This window comes from Zea mays, chromosome 9 (genome assembly GCF_902167145.1).
Source record: "Zea mays cultivar B73 chromosome 9, Zm-B73-REFERENCE-NAM-5.0, whole genome shotgun sequence".
In the NCBI taxonomy this organism is placed as follows: Eukaryota; Viridiplantae; Streptophyta; class Magnoliopsida; order Poales; family Poaceae; genus Zea; species Zea mays.
In genome coordinates this window covers 111,952,225-111,979,115 of record NC_050104.1, presented here as the reverse complement: position 1 = coordinate 111,979,115, position 26,891 = coordinate 111,952,225, and positions in this window count along the sequence as shown.

Here is a 26,891-nt window from a genome sequence, read left to right as displayed (position 1 = left end):
TATGTTATTACAGACCAGACTAAACGTGAGTGCAGAGTAGTAGTATTATACAAACCAGGGAGGCACAAACTCCTCCCGAGAAGCTAAAAGCAAAAGATCTTAAGTGGAGGATCGAGTCCTCCCGCACTTCAGTCTTGATTTTCTTCTTTTGGAACCACCTTGGCACAGAAGCAGCAAAAGTCTGCTACTTCCTCACCTAAAAACAACGAAGGGATAAACCCTGAGTATGGAATACTCAGCAAGTCTTACCCGACTAAAGAAAAGACTCTCAAGGGTATGCTGGTTATATGGGAGTCAAGGTAAGGCTTTTCAATATTCAAAGACTCTGTTTTGCAGAAATGCTTACTAAAGTGGATCCTTAAAAATCCAGTTTTAATTTGTCAAGTTAAGTAAAATTACCTGCACTAGGGTTCTTTCTACCCTAGTTCAATCACTGGTCCTGCACTAGCCAATTTCTTAACAAGAGCCCATCGTCTTTAGTGGAATGCTACGTGTAGGGTAGTGACCAAGTCTTCATGACCGCGAAGGTACGGCGATCCGAATCGATTATACTCAGCTGAGGATCTCCAATCACACGACATATGTAGCACTTAACCCTTGCATATGTCAACCCGCCACCGGGGTTCTTAAGACCGGATCAGGTTCACGCAGACCGAGAGCACAGATACACCACCGTCCAGCCTCTTGCCACGGAGGGTACACGCTACTCTCGCCACCGCTCCACGCCCATCTCGTGTTGTCTTATTCCGGCCTTAGTCTGCCCGAGGCAAGGCTTACCCATGACGAGGCATGTGACCAGCTAAAGGGTCCTCGATCAACAAGCCTACATCGAGACGGTCCTTAATCGACTCAGACGGAGACACTACACCGAGACTCTCTTCTCGTGCAAGTCACCCGCCCGGTCTCAGCTTAATCATTTCAAACCCAAAGTTGGTACCTGGCAGAGGTACATCTTTTCCGATGTTGAACCTATCAAGGCCTTTGATAGATCCATCATCAAGTTTTATTTTTGAAAAACATCCCACCCACTTTTGCCACATCATATTTTGTAAAAACAAAACCTTTTGTTTTTCTAAAGCAAAGCTAAGCATTAAAAAGCTTTTGTAAAACAGGTGATCAAGGAAGGTAATCAAATTCAAGGAAGGTAATGCAGGAATGGTTTTATCAAGCAACTCCTATCACCTAATGCAGCAATCAAGTGAGAAAGATTTTGAAATAGCAAGGGAGGTGGCAAATGCACCGGGGCTTGCCTTCGTTTACAGGTGATTCAGGCTCGGATCCACAAATGTCGAAGTAGAAACTATTCCCGGCCTGAGTGTCCAAAGGTGGTTGTACTTGCTCTTCAGTGACTTCTATCTCTTCTTCACGTTCTAATCATAGCCATTCACAAGTATAAGAATGAATGCCATGGGATGCTCATGAGGATGCAAAGATAACATAAACTTATTATTTATGTCTTGAATACAACTTGCCTTCACGGAGTTCCGGGAACTTAGGGTTTCCGGAGTCGGTAAAGGAGTTCATAGGGCAGGGGGGTGTTTTGGGGTTTGGTGATCAAACAAGGTCCAAATCAATTCAAACTTTACCCAAGGCTTCTAAATATTGTATAACACTCATATAAAAATTTTGGGCATTTTAGGACCTATCAATTATTTTCTAAAAATCTATAACCAAGACTTTTAACTACTTTAAATACCCTAAAATTTCTTACTTCCACTAAAAATCACAAACTTATTTTTATTAAATACTATGGAAAATAACAAACCTATGAAAATTAGTTTCACAATTTTAGCATTTTTCTACATTTTTCTACATATTTTTGAATCTCTGCTGAAAAAGAAAAAGGAAAAGAATTAATAGAACTGGGCCGGATTCAGCCCAGCGGCCCAGGTCCAGAGGGAAAGCGCGCCCGCGCGCGGCCGCGCCCTGGCGGCTTTGCACAGGGGCCCCCGGATTTTTAACTAACTGAGAATGAGTTCTTTCACTATTTCTTGTGTCGCTGACACTTCACAGAAATGCCCCCGACTTTCTATTCCTTCACACAGACCGGTCCACGACGACGGCAGCGCGCTGACGAGCTCCGGCGAGCACCTACGCCGGCCGATTGGGGCTGTGACCGGCGCTCTCCGTCGACTGACACCAAATTCACACCTTATTCGATGTTTCCCCTAGGTTAATTTCAGGAATGACACACCGAGACGCCCTGACCACGGTGACCGCGGATGAGGCGGATGACCATACGCGTTCTCGGCGAGGGGGGGCGGTCCAGTTCAATTGGGCGGGTCTAAGAGCTTTAGGAGGGCCTAAGGACGCTAGAACAGGCAACAGAGGAATGCGAGCTAACCGGAATCGAGCTGGCCACGGCGAGGTTGTCCTTCGCGGTGTTCTTCAACGGTTTTGGGGAAATCCCAAATTCGCGAGTTCTAGCGAAGGACGGCTAGCGATTAGTGGTGGCTGAATGCGTGAGGATGTGGTGAAGCTCACGGCGGGGTCAATTTATAGAGCCCCGAGGCGGTGGCGCTTTAATTTAAGCGGCTAGCGGAGGTGGCCGGAGATAAGGAAGAAGACGTCGCGGTGAAATCGTGGCTAATGGCGTGGCAAGCTCCCCGTCGACGATGGGATGGCCTAGAGGAGTCACGACGGCACGGTGTAAAGACAGAGCCACGCGGCGGACGCCGGTGATGGCTCAACGGCGGTGAAATCCTTATCCCCGAGCGGAGAGCAAGGGGAGGAAAGCACTACAGCTGGCCGGAGTGGCTTACAGCTCACCGGCGGCAAGGGTTCATACCGGCTGTGCATATCCGATGACCACCGAGCACGAATCACGACGAGCCGTGATCAACGGCGACGGCTACCGGCGATGAGCACGGGGGAGATCTTCTTCAGTTAATCAGGCACTGTACCATGGCTAGGACCAATCTGATGGACTGACAGCCAGAATTGAGGGTCGATTTTCTTCCAAATTTCTGTGGCAACACAAACCAAACTCTGCAGCAAAGTTATAGATCTACTAACCAGCTACAAGTTTGTCATAGATGCCATGGGCAGATTCATGCTGGATCATAGAGGAATCTTTGCTCAAAGTCTCTGTGGTTACACTGTTTCTCTAAAAATTCAGACTCAGTGACCTGACAGTCCAACTTTGGCTGAGTTTTTCTCCAAATTTCTCATAAGACCATGGCTTGAATCCTTAAACAAAGTTGTTCTCCTATAATTGGGCTTCAACTTTGATGTGGTGACCTAGGGCAAAAACCCTATACTTTGTAAGTTACAAAGCCCCAAAGTTGAGTCAATTCTCTGAATTTCAGACTTAGAATTGCCCTCAAATGAGGTCCATTTTGCATTTAAGTCCAAAACTTAGGGTTTGGCTTGTAAATTCACATATTTGTGAACCAAATGACTTTATATGTCAAAACATAGTAGTTTGTACACTTTAGTCCAAAGGTTCATCATTTTTGCATATAAGCCCCTAGGGTTTGGTTTTAGGGTGTTCCAGGGTTCCAATTAGGTTTTCTGGTATCTCAGGGGTATAAAAGTGATTCAAGTTTATTCTTAGGGTCATTTTATGACTTTTACCCTAAAGTATTTAGGTTTTCTTAACTTGAGTTAAGTTTTACCCCTTTAACCACTATTTAGGGTTAAGTCCATTAACCAGGGTTCCATTTGCAAAAACAGTAAAACAATACAACTTGTTTGAAATTTTTGCCTAGTGAATGCACTCTAGGTGTGTCACACATATGCAATGCCAATGCTTATGATGTCATGCTTAAGTTTTAGTTATAGTAACACCAGGGGTGTTACACCTGGTGTCATGGGCTTCAAACAAACAAAACTTAGTAGCTCTTTCCACCACCGAAGCCGAGTACATTACCGCAGGCCATTGTTGTGCGCAATTACTTTGGATGAGGCAAACCCTCAGGGACTATGGCTACAAATTGAGTAAAGTCCCTCTCCTATGTGACAATGAGAGTGCAATCTGCATGGCGGATAATACCGTTGAACACAGCCGCACTAAGCACATAGACATTCGGTATCACTTTTTGAGAGATCACCAACAAAGGGGGGATATCGAAATTGCTTATATTAGCACCAAGGAACAATTAGCCGATATCTTTACCAAGCCTTTAGATGAGAAAACCTTTAGCAAACTTAGGAATGAGCTAAACATCCTTGATTCTCAAAATTTTGATTGAAACATTGCACACATAGCTCATTTATATACCTTTGATCATATCTCTTTCATGACTACGACTAATGTGTTTTCAAGTGTATTTCTATGCTAAGTCGTAGATTGAAAGGGAAATGGAGTACTCGACGAAGACAAGGCTTCCACTCCACTTTACCGATATCTTTTATCCTTCGTCGTCACTCCACACCACTTGTCGATTGGTATAATCTTTTCACTCATATTTACTTGTACCAATGGGGGAGAAAGTAAAAAGGGCTCTCAACATCTCCGTTTTTGGCGATTAATGCCAAAGGGGGAGAAGATATTAAGCCCAAAGCAAAAGGACCGCACCACCAACTTCAAAAATTTTCGAAATGAAGATTTATTTGGTTATCACAAAAGTTTGTTTTTCAATTGGTATCTTGTGATAAGCAATTTCTTCAATTAGGTATATTTTCAAAATTGGTATCTATTAAAACCCTCTTGAAAAACTAAGAGGGGAATTTCATTCAGGGGGAGTTTTGTTTAAGTCAAAGGAAAAACATTTGAAACAGGGGGAGAAATTTCAAATCTTGAAAATGCTTCTTGCATTCTTATTCATATACTTTGACTATTTGCAAAAGACTCTAAAAAGATTTTTCAAAAAGATTTGCAAAAACAAAACAAGTGGTCCAAAATGTTAAAAAGAAGAAAGCAATCCATTCATATCTAGTGAAACTATAAATTGGTTTAAATCCAAGTAACCTATGCACTTACCTTATGCAAACTAGTTCATTCTTGCACTTTATATATTTGTTTTGGTTTGTGTTGGCATCAATCACAAAAAGGGGGAGATTTTAACCTTTTTCCTATAATTAATTTCGATGATTGAATGCCCAACACAAATAATGGACTAACTAGTTTGCTCTAGAGTATATGATCTACAGGTGCATAAAGGTTCAACACAAACCAATAAAAGATTGAAGATAGGGTTCAAATACAAAGGAGCAAAGAAACCGAGTGTGCCCTGGTTTGGCGCACCAGACTGTCCAGTGTGCCACCGGACAATGTCCGGTGCACCAGGACCGTACATGGCTGAACTGGCCACTCTCGGGTTTCTTCAGCCGCTCTCCGCTATAATTCACCGGACTGTCTGGTGTGCCACCAGACTGTCCGGTGCACCAGCGGAGTAACGGCTATCCAGCGCAACGGTCGACTGCAACGGCTCACTGCAACACTACAGTGCGCGACAGAGTCAGAGGCGCACCAGACACTAAACAGTGCCTGTCCGGTGGGGCACTGGACTGTCCGGTGCCACAAGAAGACAAACGCGCCAACGGTCAACTGCTCCAAACCCTAACGGTTGGGTGACGTGGCTGGCGCACCGGACTGTCCGGTGCACCCATCGACAGCAGCCACCCCAACCACCACCACTCCAAGCATCCAAGTCTTCCAAGGTTCTCATTCAATACAAGAGCTAGTGCATTCACTCCTAGACACAAATCAAAAGAATCAAAGCCTCTCCTAGTGCCAAATCCACTCCAACCACTTAGTGACTTGAGAGAGAGTTTGTTCGTGTTCTTTATGCTCTTGTTGCTTGGATCGCTTTCTTCCTTCCTCATTCTTGTTCCCAAGTGAATTGTAATCAAAGCAAGAGACACCAAGTGTGTGGTGGTCCTTGTGGGGTCTAAGTGACCTGTTTGATTTAGGAGAAAGCTCACTCGATTTAAGTGAACGTTTGAGAGAGGGAAAGGGTTGAAAGAGACCCGGTCTTTGTGACCACCTCAACGGGGACTAGGTTCTTTAGAACCGAACCTCGGTAAAACAAATCACCGTGTTCATCTGCTTTATTTCTTGGTTGATTTGTTTTCCTCTCTCTTTCGGACTCGAATTCATTTCTAACGCTAACCTCGGCTTTAGTGTGTGCTTAAGTTTATAATTTTCAGATTCCGCCTATCCACCCCCTCTAGGCGACTTTCAATTGGTATCAGAGCCGATGCTTCATTAGAGTCTAACAACTCGAAGTGATGTTGGGAGGATCCACCAAGATGGAGATGGAAACCGGTGATAAGGCCACAAGCCACGGGAAGGCTCCATTAAGGGAGTCTGGCACCAAAGCTAAGGAGGGATCCCCTCCCCGCGTCAAGTTGCATCGGAGTGGCGACAAAAAGAAAAAGATGAAGAAAGTGGTCTACTACGAGACCGACTCTTCGTCGCCCTCCAAATCCGGCTCTGACGCGGCGTCCGTCACTTCTAAGCGCCATGAGCGCAAGAAGTATAGTAAAATGCCACTTCGTTATCCCCGTATTTCTAAGCGTGCTCCCCTACTCTCTGTTCCATTAGGCAAACCACCATATTTTGATGGTGAGGATTATTGTATGTGGATTGATAAAACAAGGCATCACCTAACCTCACTCCACGCAAGCATTTAGGACATTGTTGAATTTGGAGCGCAGGTACCAACGGTGGGAGACGAGGGCTACGACTCGGACGAGGTCGCCCAAATACGACACTTTAACTCCCAAGCAACTACTATACTCCTCGCCTCCTTGTGTTGAGAGGAGTATAATAAGGTGCAAGGGTTAAAAAGTGCCAAGGAGATTTGGGACGTCCTAAAGACCGCACACGAAGGAGATGAGGTGACCAAAATCACCAAGCAGGAGACGATCGAGGGGGAGCTCGGTCAATTCGTCCTCAACCAAGGAGAAGAGCCACAAGCAATGTACAACCGGCTCAAGACCTTGGTCAACCAAGTGCGCAACCTCGGGAGCACCAAATGGGATGACCATGAAATGGTCAAGGTTATTCTAAGATCCCTTGTTTTTCGTAACCCTACTCAAGTTCAATTAATTCGTGGGGATCCTAGATACAAGAGATGAAAGCATCTAGGCCCTGGTTGGTTTTAGTGATTAATGACAACGTAATGTTATATGTGACTAACGTATGTTTTGCAGAGACAAATGGTAAGTTAGGTCGCATTACAGGTAGAAGTACTACAACGGTGAAAACAATCCCAGAGATAAGAACTCGAAGCGACGGCTAAAATGATGAAACAAAAGGTGAAGGACTACATAGTCCGAGTGTCAAGGAGTTGTGGACACTCGTGAATTAGTTAGGTCTTTTATTCTGTTTTAGCCGTACTATAAAGAGGGGTTGTCGATGAGTAGTTTGACCAAGAGAGTTCTAGTGTAGTGTTGGTGCATATTCACACTCACATATAGTGCTAGGTGACACTCTAGAACTCACTGACAAGTTAGAACGAAAACCGATTTGAAAAACAGCTGAAAACAGAAAATAGGGTTTCTGGCCTTGGGCACCGGACTGTCCGGTGCGCCCTCTGCCAGGTAGGGCCAGGCTGGCCCAGGGGAAGGGTTTCCCCATGCAGAAACCCGAGAGTGCAAGGTTCCCGAGTGGAATTTTAGTGGCGCACCGGACAGCTCACCGGACAGTGACTGTTCACTGTCCGGTGTGCCATCAGCCCAACGGCTAGCTGTCAGAACTAGCCGTTGGAGTCGACCGTTGGCGCACCGGTGGCACACCGGACTGTCCGGTGTGCCCATGCGTAGAACAGTGCTGGTAACGGCTAGTTGGTGGGTGAGGGCTATTTATACCCCCTCCACCCACCATATTCAATGTCTTGTTGCCCACATTAATTCCTGCACATTGGAAGAGCATTGCAAGCACCAAAAGCCTAGTGAGGAGATTAGAGAATCTTAATCCCGCATTTGGACCTCATTAGCGCTAGCGAGAGCCACCTAGAGCACACACCACTTGCATTAGGCTTCTCTTGGTCAAGCAAAAGTCTACGGCTTGTTACTCTTGGTGATCGGCATCACCTAGATGGCTTGGTGGCGTTGGGAGCTTGGTGATCACCGTGGAGATCTTGTTGGTGACCTGACTCAAGTTTGTAAGCGGTCGTGAGGGATCCACCGCGCCGGAGTGGCAAAGGATCATCTCGTAGTGAGCACTTGGTTCTTGCGAGGACCAAGGGGGAGCGATACCCTTGCATGGGTGCTCCAACGAGGACTAGTGGATAGTCCCGACTCTTCGATACCTCGGGAAAAATTGGAGGAGTCTTCTAAACCTTGCTTTACATTCCACACTTAATTCAAGCATTTTACATTGTGTATTTGTTTAGCAAGTATTTGAAGTATTATCTTAGCTTTGTTGCATTTCTAGTATTATTCTCTTAGTGCTAGTTGTTGGGGTGAAGTTGGGCTCTTGCTTAGGGTTTAATTAGTGTTGATTTTTAGAAAAGCCCAATTCACCCCCCCCTCTTGGGCATCGTGATCCTTTCAATTGGTACCAGAGCCTTGTTGCTCTTAGATTAGCTTAACCGCTAGAGTAACGATGTCCGGTGGGGATGGACCTCCTCCCGTTTTTTATGGTGACGATTTTCCATATTGGAAAATTCGTATGGAAGCATATTTAGAGGCTATAGACATTGGTGTCTATAAAGCCGCCACACAAGGATTCCCCGAACCTAGAGATCCCACAAATCTTGTAGGTGATGAGTTTAATTATGAGAAATGGAATGCGAAGGCCAAAAACACCCTTTTTAGAGGCCTTTGCAAAGATGTGTTCAATAGAGTTAGAAATCATAAAAATGCTCATGATTTGTGGATGGACATTTGTGCTCTACATGAAGGAACTAGGAGTGAGCGTGAGGAGAGATATCACATTGCTATGAGAAAGTTAAATTCTTTTGAAATGCTTGCTAATGAAAATGACAATGCTATGTACTCACGTCTCAATATTCTTGTAGAGGAAGTAAATGGATTGGGGCTTACACAAATTTCACAACCGGATGTTGTGAGGAAGATTCTCAGTGTCCTCCCAATTGACAAATATGGACACATTGTCACTGTACTGCATCAAATGGATCTTTGATTTACCACACCTACACAGATATTGGGAAAGATCAATGCTCATGAGATGTACATGCACATCAATGACAAGGAAGAGTCATCTTCCAAGAGAAATGATTTGGCTCTCAAAGCAAATCAAGAAAGAAAAGGAAAAGCTAAAGTACAAATTGAGGAAGAATCCTTAAGTGATGATGACCTTGATGCTAACATTGCCTTGATGGTGAGGAAGGCCACCAAGATGTTAAAGAAGCTCAATAGAGAAGGCATCAAATTTGATTCAAGAAAGAAGAAATTCTTTTCCAGCAAAAGAAAGCCCATTTCTGAGATGGATTGCTACAACTGTGGAGAGCTTGGTCATCTTGCTCATCAATGTAACAAACCCAAGAAGAACAAGTTCAAGGGCAAGAAAGAAGATGACAACGATGATGAGAAAAAGGAAAAGAGATTCTTCAAGAGGAAGGATGGGAAGCACAAGAGGTTCCACAAAAAGAAAAATGGAAAGGCATATATTGTTGGTGACTGACTCACTGACATTGAGTCATCAAGTGGATCTTCTTCAAGTGAAGAAGAAAATGATGAAAAAGTTGCCGCCATCGCCGGGGACTTCTCTTCACCACCACCATCGCCATCATCGACTTCTCACCTATGCCTCATGGCTAGAGGTGAACGGAAGGTACAAAATGATATTGATATTGCTGATGATAGTGATAGTGATAGTGATGAGGAATTTGCTTCACCTTCCTATGATGAACTAGCTGACTTGCTTAAAGAATACACTCAAATCATTAGGAAGTCAAAAGCTAAATGTGATAAGTTGAAAAATTAAAATGAATCTTTGAATGCCAAATATGACATAGTTATGAAAGCTAGTGATGAAATGAAAGAAGAAAACAAAACTATGTCATCCACTGTAAATGAGCTCACATCCTCCCTAAAAGATGCTAAGGATAAATGTGATAAGTTAAATGAAGCTAATAGGGAGTTTAAAGATAGACTAGTGAAAATCAAGGAAGACTATACTAAAATTAAATTTGATCATGATAATCTTCTTGTTTAAAATGAACTTTTATCCTGCAATACACATGAGGCTATTAACCCTGTTGTTAAGATTGATGTAGCAACCTCATGTGATGATTTGAGTCAAGGAGAACAAACTAGTCTACATGATGAATTGACCGAAAATGTTGAAGTCTTGACTTTAGACAACCAAAAATTGAAGAGATACTTGACTGATGCAACTACTAGAGGAAAGGTTGCCATTGAGAACAATGATTTCAACAATGAGTTGGTAGTGGATAATGAAAGGCTTAAAATGAGGTCAAGAAACTTAAGAGTGAAAATGAACATCTTGCAACAAGTGTGCAAAAGTTCAACAAGGGCCAATACCTCCAAAATGAGTTGCTCATGAACACTATCATGAAAAACAACAAGAGTGGTATTGGATACAATGCTTTTGTGCAAAAGAAAGCTACTACTCAATACAAGCCAAAGCAGACTCACAAGCCTATCAAATGCTTTGAGTGTGGAAAAGAAGGTCACTTTGCCCACAACTGCAAAGCCAAACCACCAACTCCCTTGCCTAAGCACTCAAGACCATTTGCTTTCTATGCTCATTATGTTCTAAGAAAAGTAGCAAATGGAAAGGTCAAAGTTACATTCCTAGGTCCACCAAGCAAGAGTAGACCTAGACAAATTTGGGTTGCAAAGTCCTTGATTGAGAGAGTCACTGGTCCTATGCAATATAGGGCCCTCAAAACTCAAGCTTGATTTGTCTGTGGATGTAGGTGAACTACAAGACCGGTGGGAGCCATTGGGTTATTGACAGTGGATGCACACAACATATGACAGGCAACCCACGGATGTTCACCTCACTTGATGAGAATGTTGATGGACAAGACAAAATTACATTTGGGGACAATTCAAAAGGGAAAGTTCAAGGACTTGGCAAAGTGGCAATTTCAAATGATCTATCAATTTCAAATGTTCTCTTGGTTGCACCTTTGAGCTTCAACTTATTATCAGTGGGTCAACTCTGTGATCTTGGACTTCAATGCTTATTCACTCCAACAGAGGTTATTGTATCAAAAATGGATGATGAATCAATGGTGTTCAAAGGATTTAGATACAACAATCTCTACTTAGTGGATTTCACCTCAGAAGATGCAGACTTAAGAACTTGCCTCTTCACCAAAGCATCACTTGGATGGCTCTGGCATAGGAGGCTTGCACATGTTGGGATGAGCACACTCAAGAAGGTATTAAAGAAGGACATGGTTAGAGGATTAAAGGATATTGTATTTGAAAAGGATAAGCCTTGTAGTGCATGTCAAGCTGGGAAGCAAGTTGCTAACACACATCCTACAAAAGCTTTCATGTCAACATCAAGGCCACTGGAACTACTTCATATGGATTTATTTGGACCTACAAATTATGTAAGTGCTGGTGGCAACCTCTACTGTCTGGTGATAGTTGATGATTTCTCAAGATACACTTGGGTGTTCTTTCTCCATGATAAATCTGAAGTTGCATCTATATTCAAGAAGTTTGCCAAGAAAGCTCAAAATGAATTTTATTGCAAGATTAAGAAGATTAGAAGTGATAATGGTAAAGTTTTTGACAACACCAACATTCATGAGTACTGTGATGAGATTGGGATCAAGCATAAAGTATCTGCAACATATACACCTCAACAAAATGGAGTTGTTGAAAGGAAAAACAGGACCTTGATCACACTTGCAAGAACAATGATTGATGAGAATAACACACCAGAGAGGTTTTGGGCCGAAGCTGTCAACACTGCAAGTTATGCATCAAACATGCTATTTCCTCACTGGCTACTTGCGAAGACTCCTTATGAACTGCTAAATGGGAAAAAGCCAGACATCTCCTTCTTCTGGGTGTTTGGATGCAAATGCTACATCTACAAGAAACACCATCACCTAGGGAAGTTTCAAAGACTTTGTGATATTGGTTTTCTTTTGGATTATTCATTAAAGTCCAAAGCATATCGAGTATTCAATCATATTACTGGCGTGGTAGAAGAAACATATGATGTGGAATTTGATGAGACTAATGGCTCCCAAGGAGCACTTGAAAATATTGATGATGTAGGTGATGAGCCACTTAGGGAAGCAATGAAGAACATGCCAATTGGAGCTATCAAACCAAAAGAAGATGAAGAAGAGGTGCAAAACATTGACATGCCTTCTTCATCAAATGTACCACAAGATGATGAAAAAGATGAGAGGCATGCAAATGAAGATACATTTGTCTCTCATGAACAAGCAAGGGTACAAGCCGAAGATGTTGATGCTCTAGGATCTTCTTCCATTTGGTTGACAGGAGAAACTCATCACTGCTTCAAGCTCATCCTCAAAACCAAATCATTGAGAGTCCTTCACAAGGGGTTATTACTCGATCACATAAACATCACTCCTTTGTTTCTTGTGTTGAGCCTACATGTATAGATGAGGCGCTACAGGATCCGGACTGGGTGAACGCCATGCATGAAGAACTAAACAACTTCACCCGTAACCAAGTTTGGACCCTGGAGAAGCCTCCACAAGGTACAAGAATCATTGGAACAAAGTGGGTGTTCAGGAACAAACAAGATGATCAAGGCGTGATTGTGAGGAACAAGGCAAGACTTGTTGCAAAAGGATTCTCTCAAGTTGAAGGCTTATATTTTGGAGAGACCTTTGCACCGGTTGCTCGACTGGAAGCCATCCGTTATCCTACTTGCATATGCATCATGCTATGATATAAAGCTTTATCAAATGGATGTAAAAAGTGCATTTTTAAATGGCTTCATAAATGAACTTGTATATGTTGAGCAACCACCTGGATTTGAAGACCCTAGATATCCTAACCATGCTTACAGGTTGTCCAAGGCGCTATATGGGCTAAAGCAAGCTCCAAGGGCTTGGTATGAGCATCTTCGCGACTTCCTCATCGAAAAGGGCTTCAAGATCGGGACCGTCGACAGAACTCTATTCACAAAGAAACATAACAGTGATATTTTCATTTGTCAAGTATATGTTGATGACATAATCTTTGGCTCGACAAATGACTATCATTGCAAGGAATTTGGTGAGTTGATGTCAAAGGAGTTCGAGATGTCAATGATTGGTGAGATGACGTACTTCCTCGGCTTTCAAGTCAAGCAAATGAAAGATGGTAACTTTCTCTCACAAGAGAAGTATACCAAAGACTTGTTGAAAAGGTTCAACATGGAGAAGTGCAAACCAATCAAGACACCTATGCCAACAAATGGACATCTCGACCTAGATGAGGGAGGTAACCCGATTAATCAAACTCTCTACCGTTCTATGATTGGTAGTTTATTGTATCTTACCGCATCTAGGCCCGATATCATGTTTAGTGTCTGCATGTGTGCTAGATTTCAATCTAATCCTAAGAAAGCTCATCTTCGCGCTGTTAAAAGAATTCTTATGTATCTCAGGCACACCCCAAGCGTTGGTATGTGGTATACCAAAGGAGCTACTTTTGACTTAATTGGTTATTCCGATTCGGATTATGTCGGTTGCAAAATTGATAGAAAAAGTACTTCTGGGGGTGCCATTTGCTTGGGAGATCACTAGTATCATGGACATCTAAAAAGCAAAACAGTGTTGCCTTGTCAACCGCCGAAGAGGAATACATTGTCGTGGGTGCTTGTTGCACACAAATTTTATATATGAAACAAACTCTTCTAGACTATAGCGTAGTTCTAGAAAAGGTACCTTTGTTGTGTGACAATGAGAGTGCGGTTAAAATTGCTAATAACCCTGTTCAACACTCTCACACCAAGAACATTGATATTCGTCATCACTTCCTTAGAGATCATGTTGCGAAAGGAGATATCATTTTAGAAGGAGTGAGGTCGGAAGATCAATTAGCGGATATTTTCACTAAGCCACTTGATAAGACCCGCTTTTGCATGTTGAGGAATGAATTAAATATACTTGATCTCAGAAATTTTATTTAAGATGTCAAATGGTGTTGTCAAGCTTGCATTGCATATTTAAATTTCTTGTATTTCATCTAGGGCTTGTCTAACCTAGTTGAGATAACCGCCAACAAAGCGAGTGAAAAAGCTTAACTCGGGCTCAAACTTGACAAGTCTTAATTTTAAGCTTTTAGCACTTAAATTCTTACTTACTATGCGATTGTTGGTTCTTGACATATGCACGAGGCACTACACTTAGGGGGAGTATTCAAAACTCAAATCTTTCATGAAAACCCTAGTGCAACGCCATAATGCAAATCCCACCATTTGCCTATTTTCTCTAAAAATTATCTAGCCTGTGGCAAAATATTTTGAAAATTATGAGAAAATATATGAGGGTGCCAATACCTGTCCTAACAAGTGTTATTTTGTGTGATTATAAGTTGGGATTTGGTTTGGTTAAAAACTAGATAGAAAATTTGAAAATTTCCAAATTTCCCTCTGTCTGGGCTCACCGGACAGTCCGGTGTGCACCGGACACTGCACTGTGCACTGTCCGGTGCACCGGCCGCACGCGTGCAAAAATCCCTTTTCCTGTGCATTGTCCGGTGGTTCACCGGACAACTACTGTGCGATGTCCGGTGTGCACCGGACAGGCACTGTAGACTGTCCGGTGCACCCATTATGTGTTTTTAAAAAAGGTTCTCTGCCCGAGCCCCAGGCTGCCTTTTCTCTCCTCTGCTCTCTGGCCTCTAGCTCTCTCAAGCGATTTCCTCCCCTCGCCGGCGATCTTCCCTCACCGTCGACCATTGTGCTCCGGCGATCACCCGGTGCTTGCTTCTTCTCCCCTCTGGTGAGCAGCTCTGCCTCCATCTCCTCTCTCTCTCTCTCTCTCTGTGTGTGTGTCCAGGGTTGTTATGGCATTCATTCCACCTCTTGTGCTCGATTCAAATTCTTGTGTAAATCTTGTGAATCATATGCATAGTTGTGTGCCCTTGTGCTCCATTGTATCCCTTGCAGGTTACTATCTCCTTAGTGAGGGTTTCACAGCCTTAATTGATCATTTCACCGAAACCCTAATCCACTGCACGCCACATGCTCGGTGAAATGCCCAAACCACTCAAAATTGCTCCGATTGAACCCAAACTTTTCAGGCACCTTCACAACACCTTCAGTAACATATTCGCGCAATTTCTCGCCAATCCAATATTTCAGGCTTCAATTTCACGCAATTCCCTATTTCGAGCGATCAATTCCGAGCCGTGTGCCTAAATTTCATTTTCTCTACCTAAATTCAAACCAAACACACACTTCACTCATATTCACCCATATAAACCTATTCATGAAGTATCGGCTCAATTCCATGTCATTTCATTCCTCAATTCAAATTCCAAACCTCCTATGGCACTATTTCTCGTTCAAACGTCGTTTTCGCGTCGTTTGACCTCTCGATCGCCATATCTCTCGTTTTCTGTGCCATAATTCTCTGTGTATGTATTTATTCACATTTCATAAACTTATGACTATGTGACTAATATGTGCTCACCTCTTCTGTCATTTCAGTGACCTTGCCTGCCCGTGAGCCGTCTCCTGTCCTGCCTGGATTTTCACCTCTCGTGTGAGCTTTCCAGGTAGACATCCACTCTTTTGATATTCTATCGGCTGTTATCGACTTGTGCTTAGCTTCTCTCTCTCATTTGCAGTCGTCAGGTCAGGATGCCGCGCACGAAGAATGTGTCGGCGCCAGGGGGAGGAGATGACGAGGATCCTCCTCGCCCCTTCAGGCAGGTCAAGGGAAAGACCGTTTATTTGGAGCAGCAGGAAGGCCGCAAGAAGCGGCGTCTGGACAGGGCAGCCTGTGCAGCGGCAGCAGCAGCAGTAGCCGCTGAGCAGGCAGAGCAAGGAGCTCAGTTGCAGATTCCTTCCAATCAGATTGCCTATCAAGTCCGCCGCCCTGCCTCTCGTCCTCGCTCCTCCGCTCCTACCACTCCCACCACTGCTACCACTCCACCACCCACTTCGCCTGCCCCCGTCACTCCTGCGCCATCCACCACCTCAGCCATGCCTACCACCTCCACTACTCCAGCTTCCACTGCTCCTCCTCCTGCTCCCGCTTCCGCTCCTCCTATCCCACTTGCTCGCTTTCGGGAGCGCGATGAGACTGAGGTGCGACCACTTGCTGCGGATCCCAGACTGTTTGACCTTCAGCGTGCTACAACGGCACAGGTACGTCGGTTCAGATACGTACTCGTGGAGTCTTGGTTACCTGCACAGAGAGACCCTACAGCGGCAGATCCATTCAGCACCAGGATTCAGGAGTCTTTCTACAGAGCACAATTGTCAGCTCAGATTGCTCTGCGAGCACATCGGCTATTGGATCTCCCTGCCTTCCTGCTAGCAGCCGGTGCCGACTCTGAGGTTCACCTCTCCTATCTGCCTGGACTTCTCACTCTTTTGACTACCAGCGGCAGATATGTTGAGGAATGGGTCTGAGTTTTCTATGCTACTGTATGGATCGACCCTGATCACCACTGGATGAGATTCCGATTTGAGCAAGAGGATGTTACCATTCATGCCAGTCAGATTTGTCACGTGTTTGGATTCAACGAGTCATCGACTCGTCTTCACAGCATGTGCTATTGCACCTCTGACCCTCCTCGTCGCCCTCACGGTGGAGTTGCTCCTAGTACAGCTCACGTCGCGGCTTTGTTCCGACCGCCCTTCTCAGATGGGTCGCGACATTCTCCAGCAGACTTCACCACAGCGGCCAGGTTTCTATATCAGCTCATGAGACGGACGCTTCTGCCACTGATGGGTTACAGGGAGGCTGCCACTCATATTCAGCTTTGGCTCCTTGGTGCCCTAGTTTCTCACTCAGAGTTTGATGTTGTGGATTTTCTCATTTGTGAGATCGAGGACACCGTATTGGATGGTCTACGTGCTCGTCGATAGCTGCCTTATGCTCACTATCTGTGTCACATCTTTGCTCAGCTGATTCGGCCCCCACAGTTCCAGGGTACTCTTGAGGCCTCTTGCCTCATCTTTGGGTCGTACCGTCCAGCTCCAGAGGATCCTGTGCCGGCACCTGCTCCAGTGATTGATACTCAGGCCGACGATACCACTTTTCACTAGTTTGAGACTCAGGGCGCAGCAATCCCTGATGATGATGATGATGATGACTTTGGGGTTCCACCTCCGCCTCCGCCTCCGCCTCCGCCTCCTATGCCTCCTCGCACTCATGATCATGAGGCTGGGAGTTCCAGTGGTGCTGTCCCTCCTACCATTGACCCTGCTCTTGCGGCGATCCTCCAGACTCTTACTCAGCAGTAGGCTCACTTAGCAGCGGTCCAGCAGCAGATGCCTGAGAGAATGCTCTCGATGTTTCAGACGATTCAGGACAGGCAGGATACTCTACAGCAGCAGCTTCTCTAGGACTGGGCTGAGAACAGGGCATTCATGACTCTCATGCTTCAGCACACCGGTGTGCCGATTCCCCCAGTTCAGTCAGCACCACCTCCACCTCTTCAGGCTCTTGTTGTGCCAGCTATTCAGCTACGACCCCCTCTTCCTACAGTTGGTCCTTCCTCCTCTCCGCTACAGTCGGTCACCCTGGTTTTCACGTCGCTGGTCATTGGCTTCGTCAGCTCTCAGCCGCCCGTGCCACCAGCTCCTTCTGTTACCACTGCCGTTGTGGCGGTGTCTGTGACTTCTTCGGCTCCGGCAGCTCCTGCAGCGCAGCCTCCGTCTGAGTCAGTACCAGCTCCGGCTTCTACAACAGATCCTAGATCCAAGACTGACTCTAACCCCCAGCTGGCGTTTGCTCTGCTGCCTCGACCGCGACCGGATGCACCCCGCCACCTCCTCCCTCTTCTGATGTGTAGGTTTGGGTTCCCTTTTGGTGTTTGATGCCAAAGGGGGAGAGATATGAGTTGTGAGATCTAGGGGGAGTTAGGGAGTTAGTAGAGAGTCATTTTGATGTAATATATGTGCTTATTACTCTCTGTACTAGCTTCACTTTTGTATGATGCTTTTGGCTCACAAACTCTATTATATACTCTCGATGCTCATGTTGACTGTGTGTGTATTATGTTTTCACCTTATATGTTATCACTAGTCTTCTAGTTCTTGTTCATCGATTTGATTTCACTTTTATATATGAACAAGAAACTTACGATGTGTATGCGCTCATTCATATTATTATGTTACACACTTTTTCTGTCAAAGATTACTGAAGTACAACTAACAATCTTCTATATTGATAGAAATTTTGTTGGAACTTGCTCTCTGTTGCAAGGGGTCCAACGGGGGTGAACAGTGACGTTAACAGGGTTCTCGCGCAAGATGGCAATAGCTCTGTTAATCTAGCCTCTCACGGGCACTGTGCGGGGGTATTTATAGGTATCTGAGTGCCCAGCGTCCTGTGTTAAGGACGCATGTGCCCTCAGACACCTAGGTTATCCCCAGAATATTCCCATAAAGCAGGGTTACAGACTGTAATTACAGGCATGCCTTTACAAATTAGGCCCGTACACGCAGCGGCCACGCAGGGCCCGTTACAATGGGCCGGATCACACGTGGGCCTCCATGCTGAACGAGGCCGCACAGTGGGATGACCTCGTCGTAGGTCTTCGTCTCATGTCGTATAGGGCGAAGGGTGTCCCTGCCCGTTGTCTTGTCTCCGTTGGACCAACGACTGCAGCGAAGGCCTCGAGCGAAGGGTGGCGTCTTCGCCTTCGCCCCAACATCTGCCCTCCGAGGGACCAGTTCGACTAAGTCATCTGGTGCCGAAGACGTCGCTAGATGGCGGAGACGCTGCCCTCGCTCGAAGTGGTTCCGCGGGGGTTTTTGACATGACCGTTGATTGACACCGTACTGTTGGACTGCGGGTTTCCCGAAGCGCCGTGCCCTGTGTATAAAAGGGGGCGGGGGCGGCGCGTTTTGAACTTCACTTTCTGCGCTCCGTGAAAACCCTAGCCGCCTTTTCCACCGTCTTGCTGCTCGTCTGCCCTCCTTGCTCTTGTTCGCCGGAGATCTGGCTCGAGTGAAGCAGACCGCCCGCCGCCGCCGACGGTACGTAGCGATGCCGACCTCTTCTTCTTCCGCTGCCGCTACGCCACCGGCCGACGCGTCGTCTGAGGAAACGCTGAGTACTTTGGCGGCGGAGGAGTTGCGCGCCGGTGATACGATGGATTTTGGTGTGTCGCGGATGTCGTCGGTCCGCGTGCAAGATATGCAGCGGCTGGGTTACTTTGGCGGCGGAGTCGCTCGTGTCCCGGGGACGGAGGAAGTCCCCGAGCCGGAAGGCGAGTTGGTTGTGTTCAAGGCGTTCTTCACCGCCGGTCTCCGCCTGCCTGCGCACCGATTTGTTGGAGAAGTCCTGCGCAGGTTTAACGTTCAGATCCATCAGCTAACTCCGAATGTCGTGGTGGCTCTATCGAAGTATGTCTTGGCGACGACTTCGTACGGCGGACAGCCATCAGTCGAAGTCTTCGCGAAGTACTATTGCCTGCACTGGTAGAAGAGGATGATTGGAGATGAAGTTGCCCAGTTTGGGTCCTGTACATTTACGCCGAAGACCGGCAAGACCACGATGGAGGTAGTTGAGTTAGTTCCTTGCGCCCACAACAAGTGGGGCAATTGGCATGAGTTTTGGTTCTACGTCGCGGAGGGTACCGTCGAAGACCATCCGGGGCTCCCCGTGTCCGAGATGTGCTCGCATTTTTACTCAGCATACCCGCCTTTTGAAGTGGCGGAGGAGGATGCGAACGAAGGGGCCCTTCGGTGCGCCGTCGGCCTGAGCAGTGGGCGCGATTTGGTTGAGGAATTTGTGGCGTACGGGGTATGGCCTTTGGCGCATGGCTGGGCGTTGGGCGAAGTGTGCCCTCGCCAAATGCCTTCCCATGGTGGGAAGCTGGTGCGAAGTCCTGTCTTCGCGCTGGATCCGCGTAGCCGCGATCCGGCCGCCTTTATGCGTGAGGCGGAGGATGGGGCGGTGCGGATCATTGGTCGGTACGTGCCGAGGACAGAGGGCCAGCGTAGCTAGGATATCCGCGGGTCGAATGACCGTTTGAACAGGGTTTTTGAATTGAATCGACTGCCGTATGGCGGTTATCCCGGCCAAGACGATGTGGATCGTCGCGGGAAGAAACCGGTGGTAGAGTCTGGAGACGACCCCGCGCCGGCGGTCGCCCCGTCCTCTAAGAAGAGGAAACTAGGTACTGCTATGGGAGTACTTGGGGTTTCCGATGGTTTTGCTAGAGAATTGATGAGGACATGCGCGGCCCCGGGAGGAAGGATGTCTTTGCCCGAGCTCCGGGAGTCTTCGGCGCGGATGCTGAGGGTTACCGGGGGTTGGTGGCCTAGGAATGTTCCTATCCCCCGCGCGGCCGGCGAAGACTTTTTTACATCTCGCATGGTTCGTGAATGGAAAGTGTTTCCTTACGGGCGGAATATTGCTGCTATTGTGTCGGCAGTGATGGACAAGGATCACCAAGGAGCTGCACAGAAGCGTCAGGCGGTCGTCAGGCTTCATGAAGCCAGGCCGAAGAGGCAGCGGGGGGCTGCGAAGGCTGCTGCCCCCGACGGAGGCCAACCGCCGCTGGCGGCGAAGTCGGCCGTCCCTGCATCCAGCAGGGCGCCGGAGGCTGCAGCTGCCGCCGGTGGTTCCAAGTCTACGAAGGCTGCACCGGCGTCCAGCAGGGTGCCGGAGGCCGCGAAGGCGGCCCGAGGGTTGCCGCCGCCGGGCAAGCGCGTCGCCGACTTCGCCACCGACATTAGTGTGGACGACTATCTTGTTGGTAAGCCGTTGGCTTGATTTTTTTTGTTTTTTTTAATTTGTTGATACGTCGCAGGGTCGGACGAAGGCCAACTTGTCGTTGTTCCGCCTGCCGCGGCGACCACGGCGGCTGCTGTGGTGCCAAAGGCGAAGAGCGGTGCTCTTAGTGCCGGCGGCGAGATGCCGGCACTCACTGCTGTGAGGGATGAGGCGGGTGCTGTGTCCCGCCGGCTGAAGGAGATGAAGGAGGCGCTAAGTCAGGTACGTTGAGCTAGACTTCGGTTTTTTTTCGGCTTCATTGGGGCTGTGGTCTTATGTGTGTTTTGCAGGCGGCTGACTTCGCAGACCGTGCGGCGTCGGGGGCCCTCACGGCAGTTGTGTCTGCCGAAGTCGAGAGACTTCGGACGCAACATGCTGACGCCGTCCGGGAGAAGTCGGCCGCCGACAGTAAGTGCCGCAAGCTGCGGACAAGGTGGCCGCGCTGGAGGGGGAGAAGACTGACCTCCGGCGCCAACTGGCGGAGGAGAGGAGGGAGGCCAATGAGGTCCTCGCCAAGGCGCAGGCTGCGCAGGCGGAGGCCAATTTGGAGGAGCGGCTCAGCGCCCTGAAGAGCCGTGTGGAGAGGGTCGAGGCCGCGACGCGCACGGAGGCTGAGCGGACACGCAAACAGCTTATGGATTCGTACCATGAGCTGGGCGCGCGGACCGCTGACTTCGAAGTGCTGGACCGAGAGCCCGGACTTCGCTGCCTGGAGTGGGTACAGGAGGAGCTGCAGGCGCTCCCCACCATCGTGGAGGGGTTCATGTCTTATGCCTCCCTGGTCACCTGCGAGGGGGCGATGAACGCACTCTCTCGCGAAGGGTGCCGGCACTATGAGGTCTTCGACCAAGCTGATGAGGATTTCGAGCGTGATATCTACAAGGTTGAGGACCCTATAGTGAAGGAATCCGCCGGAGCCCTCTACGACCGGATGTGGGGCCCGCACGGTCGATAGGTGGTCAGGGAGCGGGCCGAGACGGCGAGGGGTCAGGTAATGTTTGGCTTTTGTTTGGTGTTTGTTGGATGTGGACTATGTATGGGTTTGCTGAATTTGTGTGCTGTGTCTCAGGCGGCGCGTGGCGAGAGGGTGGATGACTTCGGGGCTTTGAACAGCGCGCTGCCTGACCCGGAGTCGAACCCGGCGGAGGCTGTGTCCGAGGCCGCCCTAGAGCCGCCCCCGGAAACCGCCAAAGGCGTTCCTGATGCCCCCGCAGCCGCTACGACCGGCGGAGGCCCGCCCCCGGAGACCGCCGAAGGCGTTCCTGATGCCCCCGCAGCCGCTGCGGCCGGCGGAGGCCTGCCGCCAATTGCTGCGCCGAGGGCTGAGGATCCTGTGACGGTGGCGGCGGAGGCGACAGCGGAGGCTCCCGCGATGGCTGGGTCTTCGCAGGTGGCGTAGTGGGTGTGGGTAGTTAGGGAATTTTGGATATGTTGCTGAATCTTGGTTGCTGCGCAGGTTCAAGATTTTGGGCCTGCGCACGCAACCGCCACTACTAATTTTTTGGCGGCTTCGACCGTGGATGATGGTAATAAATCAGATGGGTCTGCGTTTAAGTTTTCTGATTTTGGTGACTCTGGGAGCTCGGTTGAGTGGACTAAGGAGTCGTCGGATGAGGACTTGGACTACTTCACGGCCTTGGATGTGGCAGCGGTGGAGGCTTCATCGCACGCTGCGGATGCAGAAGATGTGCCTGGTCCTAGTACTGGGCGTAGGCGGCGAAGGGCGGTTGCAAAGCGTAGAGTGAGTGGGGCGGACGGCGGTCGGCTTCGTGTGAGTAGGGCTGGCCGGCAGGAACTGTTGTCCTTGCCGGCCGCCATGAGTACAGGTGAGGGGGAATTGCGAAGTCTTTTTGCGGGTGAGGAGCTTAGGATAATGTTATTTAACTATAGGGAGATGGGAATTATTCCGAAGGTTGAGCCGATGTAGAGTGTGATGCCCTCGCTTGTACATGTGTAATGGCTTGTATGATGAAGTTGTGTGCCCTCGCACATTCGGCTATGCTCGCGAAGGCGTTACGTACTTGGTCAGGTGTAATTGTTATGCTGGACTGGTGCGCATGTAGTCGGTCTTTGCGCGGATAGTTTGGTGTAGTCGTTTTTGTTACGCTTCGTCCGGCTGCGCCTTTGGGCGACTGTTGCACGAAGGACTTCAATTTTTCGCACTTATTGCACTAGCCCGGCTGCACCCGTAGGCGACTTCTGCACGGATAGTCTCCGCGGTAGACTTTGGTGTTTCGCACTTGTTGTGCTAGTCCGGCTGCACCCTTAAGCGACTTCTGCACGGATAGTCTTCGCGGTAGACTTCGATTTTTCGCACTTGTTGTGCTAGTCCGGCTGCACCCTTAGGCGACTTCTGCACGGTAAGTCTTTGCGGTAGACTTCGATTTTCTGCACTTATTGTGCTAGTCCGGCTGCACCCTTAGGCGACTTCTGCACGGATAGTCTTCGTGGTAGACTTCGGTTTTTCGCACTTGTTGTGCTAGTCTGGCTGCACCCTTAGGCGACTTCTGCACGGTAAGTCTTCGCGGTAGACTTCGATTTTTCGCACTTATTGTGCTAGTCCGGCTGCACCCTTAGGCGACTTCTGCACGGTAAGTCTTCGCGGTAGACTTCGATTTTTCGCACTTATTGTGCTAGTCCGGCTGCACTCTTAGGCGACTTCTGCACGGAGTTGTCGCACGCGAGGGTGGCCAGCGCTGAGCCTCGCGGTGACTTTGTATTGGTCGAATGTCGAAGACCGTCATCGCGGTCTTTTTTCGACGCATGTTTTTGCGGGGGATTTTTCACTTGTATATTACATGGCTCCGCCTCGTTAAAAACCTCACCCCCGGGAGGAAAAGAGTGCGGGCCAGAATAAAATTGTTTTTGCGAATTACAAGGGCGAACCGGCCCTGATGAGTCAAACAAAAAATTTGCGGAGATTGTCGATGTTCCAGGAGTGCTCCAGGTCTTCGTCGTTTGGCGTTGTGAGCCTGTAAGCGCTGGGGGAAGCCTTCGTCTTGACAATGAAAGGGCCCTCCCACTTGGGCTCCAGCTTGCCCCTGGACTCTGTCCGAGCTGTTTGGACGAGTACGAGGTCCCCTTCGCTGAATTCTCTCGGGATGACTGCGTGGTCGCGCCATGCTTTTGTCTGGGCTTGGTATTTGTTCAGGGCCTGTAGAGCAAAGACTCAGTCTCCATCGATGAGATCCTTCGAAGTGGGCTCGTCCACGTCGGGGACGGCTGACGGAACTGTTCGCGAGGAGCCATGTTTTATTTCTTGTGGGGTCATGGCCTCCGATCCATATAGAAGGCGGAAAGGGGTGAACCCGGTCGCCCTACACTCAGTCGTGTTTAGCGCCCAGACCGCCTCAGGTAGCAAATCGGCCCACTTGCCCTTTTTTTGTCGAGGAGCATCTTTTTGACAGCTGTGAAAATTTTTCCATTGGCTCGTTCCACAACTCCGTTGGATTGCGGGTGATATACTGAGGCGAAGGCAAGCTTGGTGCCAATGGAGAAGCAGAAGTCCTTGAAGTCTTGGCTGTCAAACTGCTTGCCGTTGTCGACTGTTAGTTCGGATGGTACTCCGAAGCGGCAAACAATGTTTTGCCAAAAGAATTTTTGTGCAGTCTTTGATGTTATTGTGGAAACGGCCCTCGCTTCTATCCATTTGGTAAAGTATTCGACAGCGATGAAGGCGAACTTGAGGTTCCCCTGAGCCGTGGGCAAGGGCCCGACGATGTCCAGGCCCCAGCGCTGGAGAGGCCATGTGTGGGCGATCAGTTTTGTGAATTGCGAGGGGCTGCCTGATCGAGGAGAAAATTTCTGGCAGGCTTCGCAGGACCTTGCAACCCGATTTGCAGTGCAGATCATTGCGGGCCAATAGAAGCCTTGGCGGATCACTTTTGCGGCTAGGGCCCTTGGCCCTGCGTGAGAGCCGCAAGTACCACTGTGGACCTCGCGCATGATTTGGACGCCTTCGGTCTCGGTGACACATTTAAGCATTGGCTGACTGACCCCTTTCTTGTAGAGTTGGCCCTCAATCAGCGCGAAGTCCCGGCTTCGATGTTTGAGGCGCTTGGCCTCGTTGATGTCAGTTGGGTGGTAGTACCCTTGTAGGAACAGGGTTATTGGTGCCCGCCAATCTTCGGTCATAATAAGGTTGACTATGCGGTGGCCCTCGCTGTCATTGGTTATTTGGAGCCCTTCGGGGCTCCGGACGGCTGGCGTGCCGATGACATGGTAGAACACGTCGGAGGGCAGAGACTCGCCTCTGGCAGCCGCCTTGGCCAGTGCGTCGGCCTCTTCATTCTTTGCCCGGTCCACATGTTGCAAGGTGAATCCCTTGAATTGTCTCTCGAGACTTCGGATGGCCGCGAGGTATTGCATAAGTGCGGGGTCCTTTGCTGCGTAGTCTTTCTCGACTTGGCCGGCAACTACCTTGGAGTCTGTTCTGATGATGCAGGTGGTGACCCCAAGGGCCCTCAGCTTGCGGAGGCCGAGGATGACTGCTTCGTATTCTGCTATGTTATTTGTGCATCTGTCAGATTCCAGAGCGAAGCTGAGGTGCGCTGCATATTTGTGCTTGACCCCGGCGGGCGAGGTGTTGACTGCGGCGGCGCCTGCCCCCGCATGGCACCATGCGCCGTCGCAGTGGATCGTCCAAACCTTCTCTGTAGACGGGTCCGGCTGTGTTATTGGCCCAGTCCAGTCGACGATGAAGTCTGCCAGGACTTGTGACTTGATGGCTGTCCTGGGCTCGAAATTGATGTGGTAGCCGGAGAGTTCGGCCGCCCACTTGGCAATCCTCACCGATGCTTCTGGGTTTCTGAACAATTCGCCGAGTCCCCTGTCTGAGGTGACTCGGACCTTGAATGCTTCAAAATAATGGCGCAATTTGCTAGAAGACATAACAACTGCGTAGGCAATCTTCTCCAGTTCTGTCATGTTACATTTGGATGGTGTCAGCACTTCGGAGACGTAATAAACTGGGCACTGCCTGATCACGCCCTCAACTGTCTGCTCCTGCACCAGTGCCGCGCTGACCGCATGTGGTGAAGCCGCAACATAGAGCAACAGAGGTAGCGAAGAGTCGGGGCTTGTGAGGACTGCCAACTCCGATAGGTACTGTTTTAATGAGGCGAAGGCCGCTGCCTGCTCTGGTCCCCAAGCGAAGTCTTTTGCGCCACAGAGAGTTTTGAGGAAACGGAGACTTCGCTCAGCGGATCTGGAGATGAATCTGTTAGGGCGGCCAATCTGCCCGTCAGGCGCTGGACGTCTCTGGCGGACTGCGGAGGCGTCATGTTTATGATGGCCTGAATTTTGGTTGGCTTGGCCTCGATGCCGCGGTGTGATACCAGGTAGCCCAATATTTTGCCTTGGCGAACGCCGAAGACGCACTTTTCCGGGTTTAGGCGGAGTCGTGCGTCTCTCATGTTCGCGAATGTCTCGGCGAGGTCAGCGAGATGGTCCTCCTTGCTTTTGCTGGCGACGACGATGTCGTCCACATATGTGAATATATTTCTGCCAACTTGCCCTTCGAGCACTGTTTTGGTAAGCCTGGAGAAGGTGGACCCGGCGTTCTTGAGTCCCTCCGGCATTCTGATGAAGCAATATGTGCCGAAGGGTGTTATAAAGCTGGTGCTAGCCTTGTCTTCCTCCTTCATGTATATCTGGTGGTAACCGGAGAAGCAGTCGAGGAGTGACATGACTTCGCATCCGGCCGCGCTATTGACTATTTTGTCGATCCGCGGCAACGGGAAGTTGTCCTTTGGGCAGGCCTTATTGAGACTGGTGAAGTCGATGCACATTCGCCACTTCCCGCTCTTTTTCTGCACCATCACAACGTTGGAGAGCCACGTGGGGTAAGCCACCGGCTCGATGAATTTGGCTTCCAGGAGGCGGTGCACCTCTGCCTTGGCGGCCTCTGTCTTCTCGTCGGACATTTTGCGAAGCCGCTGTTTTTTCGGTCTCACCGAAGGGTCGATTCCCAAGCTGTGCTCAATTATGGATCGGCTGACCCTGACCAGGTCGAGGGCTGACCAGGCGAAGACATCTTTGTTCTTGGACAGGCAGCAGAGGAGCTTCTCCTCTTCATGCGAAGTGAGGTCTTCGCTGATAGTGACTGTCTGCTTG